Genomic DNA, 23400 nt, shown 5'->3' on the forward strand with positions numbered 1-23400 from the left:
AATGTGTTAAACTTTAACTGTATTGATATTAAAATGATGACATCAATTATGACTTTCACTTAAGTGAAAGTTCCCTGTGTTATCCAAGTATTGACTTTAATGTGCCTAATCAGGCTGAATTGATCACCAAACTGAAGTTGATGTCTAAGAGTAGAGTCATACTGCCTGTGTGAACTGAGGGGTCCCCCTAATGGTTAAACAGTTCCCCAGAGCTCAAGTGGGGTTTCTTTTCTTTTTTTAAATGCATATTTATTTTTATTTTTGAGAGAGAGAGCACATGTAGGGGAGGGGCAGAGAGAGAAGGAGACACAGAATCTGAAGCAGGCCCCAGGCACTGAGCTGTCAGCACAGAGCTGGATGTGGGGCTCAAACTTCCAAACTTGAACTCAGTGAGATCATGACCTGAGCTGAAATCAGATGCTTGGCTGACTGACCCACCCAAGCATCCCTCAAGTGGGACTTCTTAATAGACATAGGAACTTCTCTGGTACTTTGTCTGATCTTCCTGGTCCCATCTCTTCTATGAAACTAGAACAATGACTTTTTGAAGTTTTATAACTAGCAAGTCCTGTGTCCTTCATCTTCCCTTCTGGGCTTCTGTCTATAAATACTTGGAGTGTTGACTCAGGAGCAAATATGGGCAACCATTATTTTCTGTACCCTCGCAGTTCTTTTTTTGGTTCCAAAGACTGGCTGTGAGCTTTTTAAGTTGCTCACAGTACTTTTTGTTATGTGTTCACACTCTCAGCTTTCTGACTTTGGGGAGATCTCTTTCCTTCCCTCTTGCCTCAGCACCAGCCTTCAGTAGCAATTGTTTATATCCATTGAGAGCCTGAAAAGCCTTGGAAGGATTTTTCTTGGCTTGTCCCAGTCTTCAGTGCACTGCTTCTTTCAGGAAAGGCCATCTGTGCCTCAAGGAGGGTCTCTTAGTTCTCTTATTCCCATATTTAAGCCCATATACCTTGAAGGTTTGTAGGCAAATGGTTGGTGGAGCAGACTTGCTCCCAGGTCAGGGCTCCTAGGGATTCTAATTCATTATGCCAACCCTCATGTAGTCATTAATAGATAATTAAGGATTTAAATAGTTTTTTTCTTATGCTAACATATGGTAGATTCCTGCTCTTTCTTCACCATTCTGTCAGGGAAGAAAGCAGAATTTGGTTTACTTCTCTTCTAAGAAGGACTCACCGCTTTTTGGATTATGCTCCTTTAGGTTTCTTTCCATCGTCAACTCTCTGATTATTTTTGACCGTGGTTTTTGTTGCTTGTGAAATGTTTTCTCATTAGAGGGTGTGTGCCAGTCTCCTGTGATTTTCTGGGCGATTTCTTACAGCTCAGGTCCCAATTCAGTTTCATGGTCCTTACAGAAAAATTTAATAAATACTTTTACTTGAGTGGAGTGAAGGTAAAGGATGTTTTATACAAATCTTTGAAAGATGAAGGTTAATTTTACAGAAGTTCTTTATGGTCACAGAACATATTTTTGAAAACCTTATAGCTTGGTGCAGAATTAAAAATATATGTTTTAAACATTTGAAAAACATTTTTTTTTTTTTTTGTTTCTAGAGAAAGACAGAGAGAGGGCAAGCGGGAGGGGGCAGAGGGAGAGAGAGAGAATCTTGAGCAGGCTCCACATTCAGACCCAATGAGGGTCTCAATCCCACCATCTAGGCCAAAATCAAGAGTGGGATGCTCAACCAACCACCCAGGCACTGCTAAAATTTTTTTTGATAGAGAGAAAAAGATGATAGAACAGATTATGAGAACTTACAAAACCATCAATGACATCCTTTTTTGAAATAAATATTTATACTTTATCTCATTAAATAAAAAAATACATTCAATTATGTATATATACTCATACTTAAGTATATATAGGTGCATATATTATATATAGAATGTGCATATTATATATATATATAATTCTTATATATATATAATTCTTATATATATATAATTCTTATATATATATAATTCTTATATATATATAATTCTTATATATATATAATTCTTATATATATATAATTCTTATATATATATAATTCTTATATATATATATATAATTCTAATATATATATAATTCTATATATTAAATTCTTTTAAAAGGTATATTTATACTTCATCTCCAGTAAGATATATTCATTATTAAAAAGTCAAAAGACAGGGGTGTCTGCATAGCTCAGTCAGTTAAGCTTGGGACTTTCAATCTCAACTCAGGTTTTGATCTCAAGGTCTTGATCTTAGGGTCATGAGTTCAAGCCCCTCAATGGTCTCTGCTTTGGGCATGAAGCCTACTTAAAAAAAAATTCAAAAGATAAAAATAGAAAGTGAGTATTTCCTTAATGTTACTTTTAAAGATGATCGTTGTGACTTTCTTGGTATGTATATTTCTATATTTTTAAATTGTCCATATACAGAACTATCTAGATTTTTAAAAACAAAATAGAGATCATGTTAAGAATTGTATGACATGATCTATTTTAATTGTTATATATGGAAAGATAATACTCTATTATGCACTTTCCTAACCAATTATTTTCACAAAAAGCATGCCTAAGTACATGTGTTAAGCAAAATTAAAAATAAAACTTGAATATGTAAATGATTTTAAAAATAATTGTGTTTTGCCCTAAATAATTTTTCATATATCAGTGAGGAAGGCAGATTTAATTAAATCTGAGGAAGGCATGTTAATTAAATTCAGACAAGTTAGGATGTTTGTATTAAACTGAAAGAAAAGCAAAACAGTCTGATATTACAAGAACTGTAAGTTACAAAATTGATTGTTTACAGTCAATATAAAAGAATGAAACTTTGAAGAGAAACAAGGACTTATGTAATGCTTTGATCTTCATGGATATCTGAAAGATTAGAGTGTGAACATTGACAAAACAAATTTAAGAGTACAGAGTATTTGTACCTGAAAATTATCTGTCAATATATATGCATACTTATAAACATGAGCTATACAAACAACTTAGTATTGGATTTTTTTTTTTTGAGAGAGAGAGAGAGAGAGAGCAAGAGAGACAGCAGACACCTGGGTGAGTGGGGGAGCGGCAGGCAGAGGGAGAGAGAGAATTCCAAGTAGGCTCCATGCATAGCACGGAGCTCAACATGGAGCTCAATCTCACAACCCTGGGATCCCGACCTGAGCCAAAATCAAGAGTTGGATGCTTAATGGACTGAGCCAACCAGACGTCCCAGTTTTGGATATTTATTAAACAATGCACCACACGTGGTGAATGTGACAGCATCACTCCAAGATTCTGGCAGTTAAGTGCTAGATCTAGTTTTACCTTCCAGCATTGGTGAATATGGAATATGCTCATGAGTCACTTACTCCTTTAGTGAGACGGAGACCAAATGAATCTTGGTTATTCCAGTGGTGGGTGTCAAAGATTGGGTAGGTGAAGGGCGGGAGGGTGGACAGAGAGAGATTACATAATATTTCCAAACCAGTTAACTCATTTCCAGAGTTTGGCATTGTAAGCAGAAATAACATTTCTGGGGGCGCCTGGGTGGCTCAGTAGGTCAAGTGGCCGACTTCGACTCAGATCATGATCTCGTGGTCCGTGAGTTTGAGCCCCGCGTCGGGTTCTGTGCTGACAGCTCAGAGCCCGGAGCCTGTTTCAGATTCTGTGTCTCCCTCTCTCTGACCCTCCCCCGTTCATGCTCTCTCTGTCTCAAAAATAAATAAACGTTAAAAAAATTAAAAAAAAAAAAAAAAGAAATAACATTTCTGGAGGCTACCGTTTCTCTATTGATTAGAAATAATTTGTTTTTTATTCAATTCACATGAAAAATGCATAATAAATGACATTTTCTAGCTATTTAAAAACCAATAATCTTCAAAATGGAGCGATTGTTATATGACTAGCAGAAAACAATTGAGTTAATAGCAATTTAACCAAAAGCAGTTTGACTCAAGTCTAACTGAAAAATTAAGTTAGACATGATGATCAAAAAAATTGTGTTGTGGTATTGATAACTTTGGTGAGCAATGGGTAGACTTGCAACATTTTGAGTACTTTTCCTACATTTTATTCATCTTGTAAATTTTTAAATTTTATTTAATATTTGTTTTATAATGATAGTTAATATTTCGATTATCATTTTTATATTATTATACTCTCTGAAATGCCAAAAGTGAAAAAAATTGAAATATGCCAAACTGGTATGTTAAATTCTTAACAATCTATTAATAATTTATCACCTATATTTAAAAAAAATTAAAAATTATCAATAGTGTTTATGCAAAAAGTGTCACAAAACTTTCTATAATGAACTAAAATTAAAAATATTTGAAACATAAATGTTTGGGAATAACTTTTTCACCAAACTATTCTTATAGCTAAGTGTCAAATTAATCAACTTGCTGTTAGTACATTTTTATTCTAATAAATTTCTATCAGACATTTAAAAAAAATCAAATAATATCATTGCATTCTTAAAGGGAATTAGTCTTTTTTGGGGGGAATTAGTCATTTTTATGTAAAGAGATAAAGTAGATATTTTATGATCAGTTATATATGTACTTATAATTCTTAATTAATTGTGAATATGTTAAAGTATTATATATAAGTCATTTGTTAAAGACTTAGTATGAGATTATTATAATTTCCCTAAAAATATTAATTCATATTTTTAAAAGTAACTTATCATCAAGTGATTAATATTTCACAAATTTCCATTAAACTGTATTACCTCATGACTTCTTAATTGAATGCATTGATTTGCTATCAAATATAAACTAACATTAATGATGTAAATAATTTTTAAAACTTTTTATTTAGAAAAAAATTGAACATATTTTAAAATTGAAATATCACAATGAATCCCTACCTACCCACTACCCAGCTCAAATAATTACCAACAATTTCCCATTCTTATTTTGTCTATTCCCCCTCCAACCTATGTGATTTTTCTGTAGGTTATTACAAAGCAAATAGCAGATATAGTATCATTTCACCTATAAGTATTCCAATATGAATCTCTAGTAGATAACAACTTTTAAAAAACATTACTTAGTAATATTTCATTGCAAATAATGTTACAAATAATGAAAAATAACATTACAAATAATCATATCATCTACTAATCTGTGTTCTATTTTCTTGTCTAAAAAAATGTCTTTTTAGTTATTTGAATTAGGATCCAATCAAAAGCCATGCTTTGTTTTTGGTCAATATGCCTCTAAACACCCTTTTATAATGCTATATATTTATTGAGATATTAGTTCATTTGTCCTGAAGCATTTCTCACGTTCTTGATGTGGCTGATTATATTTACTTATTCTTCTTTTCCCCGTATCTCTTGTAAATCAACAATGTATAGCTTTGATTAGATTGAAGTCAACTTTTGGGGAAAAAAATACTTCATAAATGTTGCTATAGGTATAGCATCTTCTGTCACATCAGGAGCATTAATAGTAGGTATCCCATTTGTAGTGATATTAAGATTGATCAGTGGGCTAATGTACTGCTAGCCTGATAAAGTTTCCCCATCAAACTTTGACTCAATGATTTTAACCATCAGTTAGAGTGGTGGGCGGCCTAGATCTATTATTTCATTACAAGCTGCCATTGGTGATTTGCTAAATTTATAATTCCTTCCGTATTTATAAGAATTCTTTGATAAAGAAAATTCTCACACTAATCAACCATTTGGTTACTATTGTAGGTTGATTTTCTCGGGAGGGAAACACTAAGCTGGAGATTAATATGCAGGGCATTTATTAGGCATTGCTTTTGGAATCAGTATCTTTGGAAGGGAATTTAAAATTTCCAGGTACAACAAGCTAGATACCCCATCATATGTGTGAGAATCACATTCCCTCCCATATAGAAAACTGACATTGGTGGTACAGATTTGTGTTGTCTATGATTTTAATCTTTGGAAGTTTGGCTACTTTTATGGACCTTATTTTTGGCTTCTTTTGCTTCTGTCTTCCCACTGTAGAAGACGAGACATGTCTCTATCTATCTATCTGTCATCTATCTATCTATCATCTATTTTCTATCCATCTATTTATCTATCATCTATCTATATCTATCATCTATTGTCTATCTATCCATAATCAATCATCTATCTATCTATCTATCATCTATCTATCTATCTAATCTATATCAGTCATCTATCATCTATCACCAGGGAGGCCTATAGCTGTTACAGCTAGCTTTTAACTGCAGATTAATCATTCTCAGTTTTTATTTTTTTTCAGCATGTCACTTGAGCTCACCCACTTCTTTTCCTTATCATTACTATTTCTCCCATGTTTCTCAAATGTCTGACACATTGCATGACCAAATGTGTTTTCTTTCATCAGTACACCAAACCAGTGAAAATATCATCAATTCCACTGCTACCTTGTGCCATAATCTGTGTTCCACCTGCCTTCAGTAAACAAGTTCCCGTGCCAAATGGAAAACAAATGATTCAGGTCTACAATCCTCTGTTCGTATTTGCTTCCTTATACCACACATGGCAATAACTGCTTGCAGCGGGTTGGGACTTTTGGGAAGCAAACTATGTGATGGATATTAACATCCAGGGCATTTATTTAGTGAGTCCTCTTTGGAGAATAAAGAGCAGGAGTGAAGTCTCAACAATGCCTCCAACTGGTGCTATGGAGAGATTTAGAGCTTTGATGGCCTTTTGAGTTGTCCCAAGTTGAAGCCACAGATTTTATACAATATTTGCCCTGGAAAAGTGTATAGCATGAAATATACACAGAAAAAACAGAATAGATCATGCATAATCCCTTCCCTTTTTTAAAATCAATTTTTTGGGGAAACTTTTAGTAACTATTGAAGGTGACCAATGAATGTTTACAAAATTTTCTTTTGGTATAATTACTGACTCATGATTTTATAAATATATAAGATCAATTTCAGGCCTTTCCAGTCATTTCTATTGATGCTCAAACTGTTTCTTAAATTGGAAAGAGCCTCTTTAGTAGCTTTCTCTGCCTCTTTGTTATGACCTCTGTAAGCTTTGACTGCTATCTTGTTTTTCAGCACAAGATGTTGCAGTTTTATCTGACAGATTTTCCACTCAGACCTGGAATCAATCAGTTTCCCAAGGAGGAAAATATAGTTCAGAGACCAGAATCAGGGACCCAGAGGTGGTCATTGCTACTGGTGTGTCTCAGCTTCTGGAACTTTTCAGTGGACAGGTATTTATATAATACGCGTTTTTAAAAAGATAAATAAATGTAGGTGTCTTAGCCAGCTCAGGCTACAAGCCATAGACTTGATGGCTTAAGCAACAACATTTATTCCTTACTGTTCTGGAGACTGGGAAGTACAAGATTAAAGTGCCAGTAGATTTAATGTTTGGTGAGAACCTGCTTCCTGGCTTGTAGACAGCCATCATCTCACTGTGTCCTCACATGGAAGAGAAAGAGATCATTTCTCTCCTGTCTCTCCTTATGAGGGCTCCACTCTTATAACCTAACCACCTTTCAAAGTTTCCACCTCCAATTACCATCACTTTGGAGATTAGGACTTCAACATAGGAATTTGGAGGGGAAACATTTAGTCCATAACAATGAGAATATAAATTTTTTTTAGAAAAAGAAAAAAATCATGAATCCATAATGATACTTATATTTCAAATATGTGATTACTATGTATTAATTTACTTGGTGTTATACTTCTCATATTTTCTTATATTGAAAGTGTTGGTGACATGATATGTACATCATTTCTTATTTGATTATCCTATACCATAAATATACAATAGTTTCAAAATAATAATACCAATGTTATCATTAACAATAAGGCTACTGACTGCAGCTTATGATTTATTTGTGGTAAATTTTATCCATAGGATATATCTCACTAGTGATGGACACGAAAAATATTTCAGTTTAAAGTCACTTGAAATAATTCTTCTCTGTGTATTTATGTCAAAAGTTAGTTATACAATTAGATTCTTTTTTTCCTTCTATTTACTACTTTTAAGAAATTCTTAGCTTTTTTATTTCTGAAATAATTATATTTTTTATTACAAAAGACATTTACAGGGTTCCCATGTAAATATATATATATATATATATATATATATATATATATATATATATAAACATCCAGTTTCTGTTCCTGTCTCTTTCCCCATAGTACCATTTAAAAATAGCTTATGGTTTATCTGCCCATCATGTCAAAACATTAGTCAATTTGTATTTGTACTCCTTATCTGAAAGCATTTCTTTAAAATTGAAAATTAGAAGGATTTTCAAACATAGTCATATAGTTAGTAGCATGGCCTGGTCCTGTAGTTAAACTGTATCAGATAGAAGCTTGCTTCATCTTGTACTAGTGTAGAGAATAGAACTTCTTTAAAAATTTTTTTTTTAATGTTTATTTTTGACAGAGAGAGAGAGAGAGAGAGAGAGAGAGACAGAGCATGAGCGGGAGAGGGGCAGAAAGAGAGGGAGACACAGAATCTGAAGCAGGCTTCAGGCTCTGAGCTGTCAGCACAGACCCCGACGCCGGGCTCGAGCTCACAGACTGTGAGATCATGACTTGAGCTGAAGTCAGACGCTCAACTAACTGAGCCACCCAGGTGCCCTGAGAATAGAACTTCTAATCTGAGAAAGCAAGGGTTATAAATCCAAAAGGAAACATATGTGGGATATAATAAAAATAGAATATCAATTCATATTCATATAGTGCTTTTCAGTTTATATGGCAATTTTACTGTTAATTAATTAATTAATTAAAGTATAATTAACATAAGGTGTTATATTCTATTGGAATATAATGATTCAACAATTCTATACAACAATTCTATACTGTGAATTTATTAATTCGATTTTCACAATAAACTTATGTTTTTCTCTCTATTTTACAAACTGGAAACTGAGGCATGGGGACAAAATTCCTTTGCCCCAGGATTTGCTGAGTTTGCACAGCTAATTACTGACAGAGGTAAGAGGAGAATTCAGGTTGTCTGCCTCCAGCTCTGCATTATAATGACACGGACTCTCAAATTACTTGCAAACACATATGGAACTCTTGTGTTTTAACCCATGTCTTCTGTAGTCATCATACATTACTCCAAATAAGTTTTAGGAGTAGGAAATCCTCTATTCCCATTTTATAGATTCACAATACAAAATAACATTAAGTAAAGTCTCTGAAAATTTCTGTATTTTAAAAATCTGTTTAGTGTTGTATTTCTTAATGTTCCCTGATTTTACAAGACCGCAGAACATCCTCCCACCCACAATAAGCCTGAAAATGTGTCGAAGCCATAAGACTTGTTACTGTTAAAAGTGTGGGTTAATCCACTTACTGGCAGGTTCAATCAGCAATTGTTTTCTTGATATAAACCATGCTCCAGAATTATACTTGGTTTTGATAAACATTTATGGCTTCTCAGAGCCAAAGTTTGAAGATCATTTGTATTATAATTTGATTCAGTCAATCTTTTAGCAACTTGACAATCAGGTGACAATGAAAAAAAATAAACATTGGGAATATTTTTCTCATAAAAAATTCACCTATATTTAGTTAATACACTAATGAGAATTTTCAGCAGCTAGCAGTGTTTCTGTGTGTTCCTAGCAACAAGAAACCATGACAGAGCAAGGCCTGAAACCAGAGCCTTCTGCATTTTCTCCTCTGTGATGACGTACATTGATGCTGGACGTTCATGAGCCTGAAGATATAAAGAAGTATTTACCATTGGAAAATGTGCTCTACACTAAAACAGAGACAAAAAAATAAAGGCAAACAGAATATAATATGCGGAGCTGTAAAGCATTGAGTTTTCTGTAAATTTATGTACAAAGTAATAAAAAATAAATACTACGATTACTTGAGATAGCTTATATGGTATTCTTATTGTCTCCATTTTTTGTTATTTTTATTATGATTATTTCAAGTCAACTGACTTATTTTTTTTTAAATAGGAAATACTATTTTGAAGAAAGAGGAGACTCTTTTTAAACTGGATTTTTTTCTCCAGTAAATTTCTGAAAATTTTCATTGAGAGTTTAAACTTTTGAAAGAGCATAGTTACATACAGAGGTAGAGATAATCTCTGGGGATTTATAAGACCTTCAGGGTGTGTGGGGGGGAGAGTAAATTGAAAATACTGTTTTCTTGGGTGAGTTCTTTATAACAGTGGAGCAATTAATTGTAAGATGGATTTTTCCAAAGGTAATTTTAATTCATTCATTCCCCAAGGACCACACAATTATGGTTTATTAATTGCTCTGGATCCTGATAGGCTCTGTGGGACATAAAATCCAAATGTGGAGAATTCAAGGTCCATGCTTGCTATTGGCAATGGAATGGTGATCTAGCAGGATTACAAGATATATGATTGTGATAAGATAGTATTAATATAAGGGGAGCTGCAAAGTAATTCTTTATGATGAAACACTGAGTGGATTTCAGAAAACTATAGGAATTTTGAATACATATGTGTGTGTGTGTGTGTGTGTGTGTGTGTGTGTGTGTGTGTGTGTCTGTGTGTATATATATATATATGAAGGCTGGAGAATTATAGAAAAGTTTTGTGGTAAGTGATGCTATTATGAAAACCTCAGGTAGTTGGAAAAGAACAGAGAGAGCTTCCTGTAAAGGAAGACTGACGGTGTTAGCAGAGATCAGGAGAAAATACCCATCAAGTTGGTTCAGGAGATGAGTAATAACAGAGTTTGACTATAGGGCACAAAAGTATGAGGAGAAAAACTGACATCAATTGTTGATGCATAAGAAGGACACAATTTCATCTGTAGAGCACTAATGTTCAGAATATTTAAACTTAATCTAGCCATTTGAAAATCTAGATTGCAGAACATTCTGGAAAACAATTGGTCTGGACCTTAAAAAATGTCAATATCATGAACAACAAAAATGACTGGGAACAGCTTCAGATTAAAGAGACATGACAATTAACTGCAAGGTGTGATCCTTGATTGTGAAAATTTTCAAAGTAAAAAAGAGAAGTAAAATAAAATTTCTGTTAACATTTGGATGTTCACAATTTTTTGTTTTACAACTTCTTTTATTTACTTGATACTCATTGAACAACTGTTGTAAATGACCTCATGGTTATATCATTCTGAGTTTATTGTGATCATTTTTGTGGAAATATTTGCTTTATAATCATCATTAAGAAATTTATTATCATAGTGTGATCTCATTGTAGAAATTAACTACTATGGGGGGGGGGCACCTGGGTGGATTAGTTGGTTCAGCATCTGACTTTGATTCAGGTCATGATCTCACAGTTCATGAGTTCAAGCCCCACAGTGGGCTCGCTACTCTCAGCGCAGAGCCCACTTTGGATCCTCTGTCCCCTTTTCTTTGCCTCTCCCCTGCTTGAGCTCTCTCAAAAATAAATAAACATTTAAAAAATTGGAAGAAGAAGAAAATAACTACTATGGATAACTGTGTGCCAATTTTTTTCCTTGAGTAATAGTCTCATGCAACATAAGTAGTCTTTTAAAATGGTTCTAATGTTTACTACCATTATAAAATATTTTCTTGTAAATATTTCACTTTTATTTTTAAGTGTTCACAAAATAGTGTAGATTAATTTGTTATGAAATGCATAATTCAATACATATTTTGTTATACACATTTTCTTCGATTTACCATGAGGTTGAATCTTAATAAAACCATTGTAAGTTGAAAATGCGTGGGGTGTCTGGGTGGCTCAGTTGGTTAAGTGTCCAACTTCAGCTCAGGTCATGATCTCACAGTTTGTGGTTTCAAGCCCCACATGAGACTCTGCATTGACAGCTCAGAGCCTGGAGCCTGCTTCACATTCTGTCTGTCTGTCTGTCTGCCTGTCTGTTTCTCTCTCTGTCTCTCCCCACTTGTGCTCTCTCTCTCTCTCAAAACAAAAAAAGTTTAAGAAATATATATATTAAGAAAAGAAAATGCATTTCATACACCTAACCTACCAAACATCATAGCTTAGCCTATCCTATCTTAAACATGCTCAGACACTTTCATTAGTCTACAGTTGGGCAAAACCATCTAACACAAAGCCTATTTTGTAACAAAGTGTTGACTATCTCGTGTAATTTATTGACTCATGTATTGAAAATGAAAAAAAAAACAAAGAATGCTTGTAAGGGTACAGAATGGTTGTAAATGTATTGGTTGTTGACCTTCGTGATTGTGTAGCTGACTAGTAGTTCGGGCTCTTTGCTGGGAGAGAGTACTCCAAGAGAGTATCTACCAAACATCATGAACCTGGAAAAATATCAGAATTTGAAATTTGAAGTATGGTTTCTACTGAGTGCATATCATTGTGAAATTGAAAACCATGGTAAGTCAGGACTATCTGTGTATGTATTATATGCCTACAACTTGACCAGGTGCAGTTCTTTCCCTCAAGGAATATATGACTGGCTGGTTTACTCCAGCAAATGTTGGGCAATGATGGGATGATGATTTTCATCTGCCCTAGGAATGATGAGAAACGTGGTGTGAATTTATAACAAGTTGAGATTGGAGAAAGAAACTTGGATAAATTGCATTGAGGTCAAAGATTTGAGTTGTTCCCAAGGAATTATGGCTTCTAGAAACTGCCAGCTATGGATAATTCTCCTTATTTAGAGTTGTAGTAAGGGCCTTCCCTTTAATCATTCTGTCAAAAGTGTTGGCCATTGCAGCTCTTTGGTAACCTGCTCTCTGCTGGCATCTGGAAGGAGTCACTTTTTATAGGCTTTCCATCTACTAAGATGATTAATACCAGATCAAAATGCTAGTAGTTGTTTTTTCTTAACGGCGTTTGTGGGCGTGCACTGACTCATTCACCCTCTCATATCCTGTCTGCACCGTGATCTTGAGCATGAATTTTCAACAGGACTAGTCAGGTCAGTGCCAAACTATAACCATGAAACAAAACCAAATTAAATGTTTCACAAGCTAAAAACTTGGCTGTGGAAATGCCACACTCTAAATAATATATCCACCATTTTGTAAGAAAGTTAGCAGTTTACTTCATCTGGTTCTACTTTCTGTGGTGGGGAAGTTAACATTAACAGAAAATTCATCTCACTATTTGACTGGGTTGAAATAATGCAGCCACAACATTGAAGCAAAATTGGCATTATTGTAAATTGAAATCATGGTTCCCATTACAGTATAAATCTGATAACCAAAGAGGAATTGATTGGAAGGTAGATATGGAATTTATTTCTTTAAAACACTCAGAATCCTGATCTTCCCTAAGGTGTGACACAGAGAAATTCAAAACAAAAACCCTAAAACAAGACCCATAATTGTGAGGAAAGTTTTCATTGACATGATGGAATTTCAGAAGCGAACAGATGATCAAGTGTTCTGTTCACTACAGAGCATGGGGTTGACCCCAGACATGGCCATACTATGGAGTATTCCAAAGCTAGAATTGTAGCAAGTGAATCCAGTGTGTTTTAAGATGGCATGTCACACACTAAAGAGGAGAGTAGACATGGAGGATTAGGAAAGACAAGATCTATGGGTTTATAAGAATTATTTTAATCTACACAATATTATAAAAAATTATTAAAGAATTTAATTTCAGAAAGAAGATGCTGGGGAGATAAGTTTAAATAATTAAAATTGATTATTTCCAACTCACTTTCCATACTTATTGGAAATTTATATTGAAAGTCATATATGCATATATTTAAAAAGAAAATATAAAAATCAGCGATGCCTTCATTTCAATGTTAGATATTAGAAAAAACCTAGAAAATTAAATCTAAAGAATATAAAAGGAAGAAAATGATAGAACAGCAGAAAAATGATGAATAGAAGAACACACAAGGGATTAATAAAGTCTAAGTAGCTATGTTAGAAAGATCAATAAAATTGTTAAATCTTTAGCAGATGTTATATGTAATGGTGAAATATTAAAAACTTCTCCATTCACATCAGGAACAAGGCTAGCATGATGTTGTCACTACTTTATTTTCTAGTATAATGGAGGCTCCAAGCAATGCAGTAAGACAAAGAAAAAAAAAATTAATGTTAGCAAAGTAAGACATGAAATTGATATTATTTGCAGAAGACAAAATTATATGTATAGAAAATTCAAGAGATTTTACACATAATTACTAACAACTAAGAAAAGAACTTAGCAAGTTTGCTGACTCCATCCAGGGTATAGAAATCATTGCATTTATATATATCAGTAACACAGAAAAAATTTAAGAAAAAGATACTATTTAAAGGAATACAAAAAATCCAAATACCTAACTCTAAATATGTGCAAGAAGTCTATGTAGAAAATTGTAAAATATCTTTTAGTGGAATTAAATGAAACCCATCAGTACTGAATTCATGGATTCTAAGATTCAGTTTTGTAAAATTGGCAATTTTAAGGAAGTTTGTTAATGCTTTTCAGTCTAAATCCTAGCAGATTTTTGTTGTTTCAGGGGTTTGGTTTGTTAGCTTGTGTGCATGTGTGTAGGTATAAATTAAAAAGCAGTTTTTATTTCAAGGTTGGGAGTCAACTTTTTTCATGAGTCTCATATATTTTTTCTAATACTTGAAAAATTTATAAGCCTCAAGCACTGTGTCTATAGCACCTAATGAGTAAAAAGTCCCCTTTTATGATCCCAGGCTCATGGTATTCTCACTAGGATACTACTGTGTACTTCTGCCTCTGTTGTAGAGACTCATGGACTGTTTAATTCTCTTCTAAATTAAAAAAAAATTATGCGTGTGTTGTTGAGTTGTTTGCTTTAAAATGCATATCGGTAGAGGGTGGAGAATTGTGCCTATTAATTTTAGGAAACTATGAAGTTAAAATAAGCACATGATATTTTATCTGACATTTGTGTGCTTATATGTTAAGCATATTTATTCTACCCTCTTCATTGGTTGCTGCAACAGAAGAAACATGTTAAAAAAATATGGCTTCTACTCATGGGCATTCAAAAAGCAAACCAAGAATATACTGCTTTTCCTGGTACTGATTTTCCACTGTACTTGTCTACCCTCTAGTGGTTGAACAGCAAAGTCCAAAATAAGATTCCACAGTCAAGAATCAGATGATTCATTTTTGAGAAACTATTATTATTATTTTTAAGTTTAGCCTAATTCTCTGTGTAACATGTTATTAAATTTAGAAATCTACTACATGTCAATAGCATAGACATTAACATACACCTGTTCAATGCTGTTACAGGTGGTATTGTAAAGTAGGTAAGATATTTTAGCTTACTCCTAAGCTAAAAGACTAATACCAAAATGATGCAAAAATTGATAAAAATAACAAAAAATAACAATGGCATTAAACACAAATAACAACACAGATAAAATTTATTGAGCACTTACTCATTGTGGTATGCACTTTCCACACATCATCTCATTTTATCTACATAGTAGTTCCAGAAGCAGGTTATCATTTTACAGGTAGGGAAACTCAGGCTTAATGTATTTAAGCAACATGATTAAAGTCAAATATAAATACTGATAATGTCCAATATTTTAAAAGCAATTTTTAAGTATCAGAAACATTGTTAAGCAGTTTTTATGTCTGTGTTAGGGTTTAGAGTAGGAAATAGAAACCACTCTGGAAAGTTAAAGTGGAAGTAGGTTAAGACGGGTAATGAGGTCCCTACAATCAGAGGGAGGACAGGAGGAGTAGGTTTTTGGGTGGACCGTCTGGGATGACTGTTGAAACAATACAAAACCAATTCACTAGGAAGTTCCACCTCTGAGGCTGTCACTGTTGTAATGCCTCAAATCTCACAACACTGAAAAATCTGGAAAACGGACTCATTTCCTGCAGCATAAAAGCTTCCTATTTCTAATGCCTTTCTGCCAGCAGAGATCCCCAGCTTCTTGCTGACATCCAACTTCTGTCTCTGATTGGTAGAATACAGTTCACATCCAGAATCCTCGCTGCCAAGGAGTCGAGGAAATGTAGTGTTAAGCTTCCCATATGGGAAGCTTATGGACCAGAAAGAGGCATAGAAAAGGGTGGGGTTGGGCGCTGGGGACAATTGACCACATCAGGCACAACATGTTATCCTGTGTAGTCCCCACGGAGATAAGTATTTTTGTTTCTCCATTTTGTAGATGAGGAAATAGAGGCACTAGCAAGTGAAATAATATTCTGGAAAGTCAGAATAGAAAATGATATCACTTTTATTCCAAAGCACAGCACATCCCACTATCTTGATATGATCGTACTATGTCATCATTAACTCTATGTTGGAATAACAGGGAACCTACACACACACACACACACACACACACTTTTCCTCACACTTTTTATCAGGATGAGAATCAGATTCAAAGAGAAGTGATTTAGTGCCTTTAGTGTCTCCTGAGTTGAGTGGGTTTCCTGGGCTTGGGATAAAAAGATGCAAAATCAAAATACAACTCTCCTGCTCATATTCTTTCAGGAAAAAGAACTATGTTCGTTAATACTTACAAATTTTCTAGGCAAAGGGAGCTAATGGCATTGCTGGCACTAGAAGGTGACTGTGGTTGGCATGTTTGGAGGAATTGAGGGGTATTATCTACTTAAGCAGAAGAATGTTATGGGGTGGAGACAGGAGATAGCAAAGTAATAGATGCTGTTCTTGTCTCTCACCAAGTCACCTCTCCACTCCATGTGCTCACCAGACAAGGTTCTCCAGCTTCTGAGGTGGATATGGATCCACATCAGGCCAGTCTGATTTCTCTTGTTGGGAATGAGAACCTTGACAATAGACATATAGGGACAGAAGACAGTTATAACTGAAAAAATTTGGTGGCAATGTTTGACGCAGTCTTTTGATGACTACACCTCAAAGAAATGCCCATGATTCCTATGGAGATTGCTGATTTGTATATCTTCTGAGGTAGTTTTTCTGGTATATATATATATATATATATATATATATATATATACAAGCCAGAAGATGCTGGCTTGTATTTGCAAGGCAGTTTGAAATATTGGGCTTGTTCTCATCCAAGAGTGTATTAGAAGCACTCAAAAGGCTTTATAAAAACTCATAACCTAAGGCTATACCCCTGGCAGTTGTGATTTAATGCACCTGAATGGATACAGTGGGGCTCAGAAAGGCGTATTTTGAAAATTCTCTGGAGTGATTCTAAACCTCACCCTAGTTGTGAATTAGCCTAGAGTGGATTGTGCTGTGATCTCTTTATGAGAGAGCTGACAGAAGACAGCGTTGTAATAGCAAATTGAATAAGATAATGTCATGAGTTAGTAATGTCAGTTTCCTGGATTAGAAATAGCTTATTTAAATTTTAGGAGTTGGAGAGTTAAAAATGTCAGAATCAAGAATGTTATATTCTTAAGGAAATTAATTCTAGTCCTTTTGAAGGGCACCTGGCATTTAAAAAAGGGGTGTCTACAAAACAGCGAAAGTGCCTCCAAGTGGCCAAAGTCTATATTACATTTTATTGAAAATAAGATACACATTTAAAAACTGAGCAGAGAGGAAAGAGTTTTTTGGAGTCTAGGATTTTAATTGAAGATGTTAGGAACTGCAGTTTGAAAAGGAGATATGTATACAATGAGATGTGTCTTTTAACTGAAATTGCCTGCAAAAATTGGTGATGAATTATTTTCATACTCAAACCTCAGGTGTGCTAGGGACATACATCACCTTCTAAGGTCCATGTTCCACCTTTAATTAGGTTTTCTTCTTGGAATCTGGAATGACCTCCTTAGACTTACTTGACATTGAAATTCACAAGGATTATACCTTTTGGGGACACTGAAAAATAATTACACATTTTATGAGTCTTTATTTGTTAATAATGAAAACTATTTATTGCTTTAGCCAATAAATATTAATTCAGCAGCTATTTTGTGCCATAATTGCTTTGGGCATTGGGATCATTGGGATCATAAGATTCAACTAAATGAAAAAGATCTCTGCCCTCAGAGATGTATGTGGTGTATATGTGAAGAGAAGACAAACGATACCAGGGCACCTGGGTGGCTCCGTTGGTTAAGTCTCCAACTCTTGAGTTGGCTCTGGTCATGATTTCACAGTTGTGAGACTGAGTTCCACGTCAGGCTCCTGCTGACAGCATGGAGCCTGCTTAGAATTCTCTCTCTCTTCCTCTCTCTCTGCCCTTCCCCCATCCGCAGTCTCTCTCTCAAAATGTAAATAAATAAATACAGGTTATTTGAAGTTCTCAGAAAGAAACTTGGACATGTGATAGAATCTGGTGGGAGTACTGGCAACTTTTGATGGGATTGGCAGTGACAGACTGTTAGAGTTGTTGTTTGAGTCAAGATATGAATAAAGAAAAGTGACTTCTATGGAAAATAGGGAAAGAGCAGGAGGGAAAGAACTGAGCATGTTTACAGCCGACACACATGAGAAATGGGGCAAATGGGTCAATATGAGGCAGACACGAACCAGATCTTGTTCACCGGACTTTATTCCAAGTTCACTGGGAAACCATTGAAGGATTTTGAACAGTGGGGTGTGAAATAAGTCAACTGGATTTGCATTAAAAAATAACTCTTGTGCTGTGGGGAGTATTGCTTAAAGAGGGGCAGCAAGTGAAACAAAGACATCAGCTAGGAAGCTATTGCAGTAGACCAGGCAGGAGAAGATGCTGGCTTGAACTAAGATGGAGTGAAGTGGACACATGCAAGATAAATATCTGAGGGGCAAATCTGACAGATCTTGTTAATGACCTAGGTGTGAAGGATAAAGGAAGGACAGAATGAAGATTGCTCTGTAATATTTGTCTTGAGTAACCGTGTGGAGGGACTTGCCCTTTATTGTGATACATAATACAGAAGGAGAACCTGGGATAGGGTAGGAAAGAAAATTTTCTGTCTTGGACTTGTTACCTTTTAGATGCATGTGGTGTATATGCTGAAGTGTCAGTAGGCAGCTACCTACAAAACTTAGCACTCAGAACAGCATTGAGAACTGGGGCTATCCATTTGGCAATACTAATCTAAGCATATGTGTTATTTAAAGCCATGGAAGTGAATGAAATGTTCCAGTAAGAAGTTAGAAAATCAAAAGTAACCTGAATTGAACCTGGAGAATTATAACTTTTTAGGTCAGGTGGATGAAGTGAAGTCATCAATGGTGACTAAGATGAGTTATGGTGAAAAGCAGAAGAGTATGATGTTGCAGAAATAAAGGATAGTGTTCAGGAATGAGTGAGTGGCCAATTACACAGAAGTTGTGTGTCAACTAAGACAAGAATTGAGAAATGTCTACAGAATTTGGCTACATGGAATTGTGAGACCTTTATAAGAACGATGTCAATAGAAAAAAAAGAACGATGTCAATGAGTGATGTGGAGGAAAGCCAGATTAGAATAGATTCGAGAGTGAAGATGTAATATAGAAAGAGATATCAAGCAGAAAACTTCAAGAATTTTCCTGTAATAGGGAGCAAAGAAATAGGTGGCAACTTAAGATTTTTCAAGTAGTTTTTTTTTCCCAAATGGTAGTTACAAAAGTATGTTTTTGCAGTTAATGGGTCAGCACCCCAACAGAGAAAAACATCCACAGAAAGTAGACGACGTAGAAATGAAGTCCTTAAGAAAGTAAAAGGGGATATCAACCAAAGTCACATGGAAGGAGGGACCAGTCCTTTTATGTAAGAGAGGCAGGAGAGACAGAGACCATGGCTTTAGACATGTATCGTATTTACCTTTAACAAATTCTGCTCGACCATCTTTAAAAGTCTGGTACTTCTGAGCTATGAGATCACATTCTTTGCCAAAAATTTTTTACACTTTCCAAAATTTGGGAAATATTTGGCTAAATGAACTTTCTGTACTGTGGGACTTTTCAGACTCTTTGATCTGCTCATCTGTATTGTAAAGAGTTTATAGATTGCAACAAATCCCAAACTGATTTGACATATAAGTCCTTTCTCATGAACCACCCTTTATGTCCAGGAAGAAGTTTTCTAAGGAACATACTTCAGGGGATTCTGAATAATCAAAAGGACTGGAGTTTTGTTTGTTTTTTTTTTACTAAAACTGATTTTTAAAAAGGTCTTTTTTTCTTTATATTCTTTTTCATAAAACCCATTTTTCTAGCACTCAAATAAAAGGAAGAAGGAGATTATATGGTAAATATATGGACACATGTTATTTTTAGCTATTCCTTGACTTTTTCTTAATAAACAAAACCCTAGCAATGTAAGCATGACTTTTTACCTGATATAGTTTGATTAATATCTATTGCTTTTTGTTACTGTTTTGTATTTGTTTGCAACACGTTGCCCTTATTATTTGTTCTTATTTTTGTCTTCAACTCTTTTTCTGCCTTTTGTGGTCTTAACTGAGCATTCTATGAAAGTCCATTTTCTCTCCTTTTTAGCCTATCAGTTATACCTCTTTAAAAAATTTTTAATCGTTGCCCTAGAGTTCTCAATATACATTTGTAATGAATCCTAGCCTACTTTTAAGTAACACTAGATCACTTCATAGCTAATGTGAAGACCATATAATAAAACAATTCCTGATTTTTCCCTCCTGTCCCTTGCATCATTGCCGCTATTCACTTCTCTTACACATAAACATCTTAAATGTGTATGTACATAAGATATATACATAAGCACGTGTCCTTGATACATTGTTGCTATTATTTTGAACAAACTGTTACCTTTTAGATTAATTAAGAATAACATGGGGTGCCTGGGTGTCTCAGTCGGTTAAGCGTCTGACTTCGGCTCAGGTCATGATCTCAAGGTCCGTGAGTTCAAGCCTTGCATCGGGCTCTGTGCTGACAGCTCAGAGCCTGGAGCCTGTTTCAGATTCTGTGTCTCCCTCTCTCTCTGACCCTCCCCCGTTCATGCTCTGTCTCTCTCTGTCTCAAAAATAAATAAATGTTAAAAAAAAATTAAAAAAAAAAAGAATAACAGAAATAATTTTTTTAAGTAGGCTTCACACCCAGTGCAGAGCCCAATGCAGGTCTTGAATTCACAATCCCAGATCAAGACCTGAGCTGAGATCAACAGTTGGACACTTAATGAACTGGGTCACCCAGACTCCCAAGAGAAATAATTTTTGTGTTTGCCTTCACTTATTCCTTCTTCAACGCTCTTCCTTTCTTTATGTAGATGAGTTTCTGACCCATATTATTTTCCTACTCTCCAAAGAATTTTTTTTTTTTTTTGGCATTTCTTGCAAGGCAGATCTGCTGGCAACAAATTCCCTCAATTTTTGTTTATTTGAGAAAGTCTCTATCCTTCATTCTTGAAGAATAATTTTGCAGGGTATAGAATTCTAGGTTGGTGGCTTTTTTCTCTCAACATTTTATTTCACTCCACTTTCTTCTTGCGTGTTGGATGTAATTCTTGTCTTTTTTCTTCTATAGGTAAAGTCTTATTCTCTGATTTCTTTCAAAATTTTTTCCTTATCTTTGAGTTTTTGTAGTTTAAAATGATATGCCTAGGTGTAGGGTTTTTTTTAAGTTTATTTATTTATTTTGAGAGAGAGAGTGCACACACATATGCATGTGCATGTATGAGCCAGGAAGGGGCAGAGAGAGAGGGAGAGAGAATCCCAAGCAGGCTATGCACTAACAGTGCAGAACCCAACATTGGGCTTGATCTCACAAACAGTGAGATCATGACCTGAGCCTAAATCAAGAGTCAGAAACTCCACAGACTGAGCCACCCAGACACCTCTAGGTGTAGGTTTTTATCCTACTTGTGTTCTCTGAGCTTTCTCAGTTTGTGGGTAGGTGTCTGACTTTAATTTGGGGAATTGTCAGTCATTATTGTTTGAGGTTTTTTCCTGTTTCTTTCTGTCTTTCTTCTCCTTTTGATGTTCCCATTATATGTATATTAAACCTTTTGTAGCTGTCCCACGGCCTTGGATATTCTGTTCTGTTTCCTTCAGAAAACCTTCTTTTTGCTTTTCAGTTTTGAAGGTTTGTACTGAGATATCCTCAAGCTCAGAGATTTGTCTTCATCTGTGTCCAGTCAACTTATAAGTCCATTGAAGGCATTCTTCATTTCTATTACAGTGTTTTTAATCTCTAGCATTTCTTTTTGGCTATTTTGTAGGATTTCCATCTTGCTTCTTACATTGCCCATCTCTTCTTACATGATGTCTATTTTATTCATAAGGTCATTATGAATGGTATTCAAAGGTCATTAGAGACCTTTGCATATTAATCCTAATTGTTTTAAATTCCCAGTCTGATAATTTCAACACCCTGCCATGTCTGGCTCTGATGTTTGCTCCGTCTCTTCAAATTGTTCTTTTCGCCTTTTCGTATCCTTTGTAATATTTTTCTTGACAACTGGTCATGGTGTACTGGGTATAAGGAACTGCTGTAAACAGGATGCTAGGAATGTAGTGTTGAGGTGTGAGAGGAGAGGAATATTTCTCTAGTCCTGTGACTACACCTCAGTTTTTATTGAGACTGTGCTTCTAGACTGTGAACTTCACAAGAATTTCTGTTTTTTTTCCTTCCTCTCTTAGGTGGGACAGGATGACTAGAGTGGGCTGGAGTTGGGTATTTTCCTCTCCTAGACCAGTTAGACTCTGATAATGTCCCATCAGGTTAGGCACTGGTTAACTAGTTTCCCCTGAGTGCAGCCTTGTTAAGGAGAACAGAATGCAAGATGGTTCCCTATCCCTGCCCTCTGCTGGAAACCCAAGGGGATTTTTCTCTGATATTTACTACGGGAACCTGGTTGAGCTCCTGGAGATAAATGTCACAAAATTGTGGGGCTCCCTATGACTGTGTCTACCTGGCGTTTTTAACTCTCACAATTGTTCCTACTGAGTCTCCAGCAATTTGTTAATTAATGTGCAGGGATCCTGCCCCTGCACTTGTTCCCATAGGTGTTTCAGCTCTTGGGCTTCTGCCTCGGTTCCCTTTATTTGACTTTTGTCTCTTCAGTCTTGGGTGCATTGATTTGCCCTGTGTCCTCATCTCTCTCATAGATCCAAGAACAGTTGTTAATTTTTCACTCTGTTCATAGTTTCACTTGTTAGGATGGCATGGAAACTTCCAAGTTCCTTACACGTGGAACTAAAAACCAGAGTCTCACCCTTTCTTTTTCTTATATATGATACGAAACTGTGAATGAAAATCCCTTTGTTTACAAAGAGAAATAAAAATGCATCACAATCAAATGTCACCTATGCTTTGAATATAGTAAGTTTTAGGAACTCTCAAACTGCCTAATATACTGTAGCATCTTCCTGATAGAAGGCATTTCACAAATACTTTACTGAATGAGTAAATAAATGCATGAGGTTCCATTAACTGTGACCATATATTATTAAATGTAAAGAAATCCAGTTCACTTGCAGTATTTAGAATAGTTTGAATTATCTACCTATTCAATCTACTACTATATTGGAATGGTAGCAATGGTTTTACTGTTAGAATAGATTCTGGAATGGGGTGGTGGGAAGGAAATTGCATTTTCCCTTCCCTAGATGAATTAAAAACCTTACTTTT

At 35.1% G+C, this 23400-nt stretch overlaps 2 long non-coding RNA genes across 2 annotated transcripts in view; both read left to right on the forward strand.

Annotated features, from left to right (window-relative positions):
* The window catches only part of LOC132686510 (uncharacterized), a 33639-nt gene extending 23872 nt beyond the window's left edge, over positions 1-9767 (forward strand). Inside the window, exons 2-4 of the long non-coding RNA XR_009613720.3 lie at positions 7020-7177; positions 8870-8933; positions 9573-9767. This is a non-coding gene — a long non-coding RNA (uncharacterized LOC132686510). The remainder of the gene's footprint in view (positions 1-7019; positions 7178-8869; positions 8934-9572) is intronic.
* LOC144614815 (uncharacterized) overlaps positions 1-23400 on the forward strand; it is a 374779-nt gene that overhangs the window by 242540 nt on the left and 108839 nt on the right. The window lies entirely within an intron of this gene.

This window comes from Panthera onca, chromosome F1 (assembly GCF_046562875.1).
Source record: "Panthera onca isolate mPanOnc1 chromosome F1, mPanOnc1 haplotype 2, whole genome shotgun sequence".
Taxonomy (NCBI): Eukaryota; Metazoa; Chordata; class Mammalia; order Carnivora; family Felidae; genus Panthera; species Panthera onca.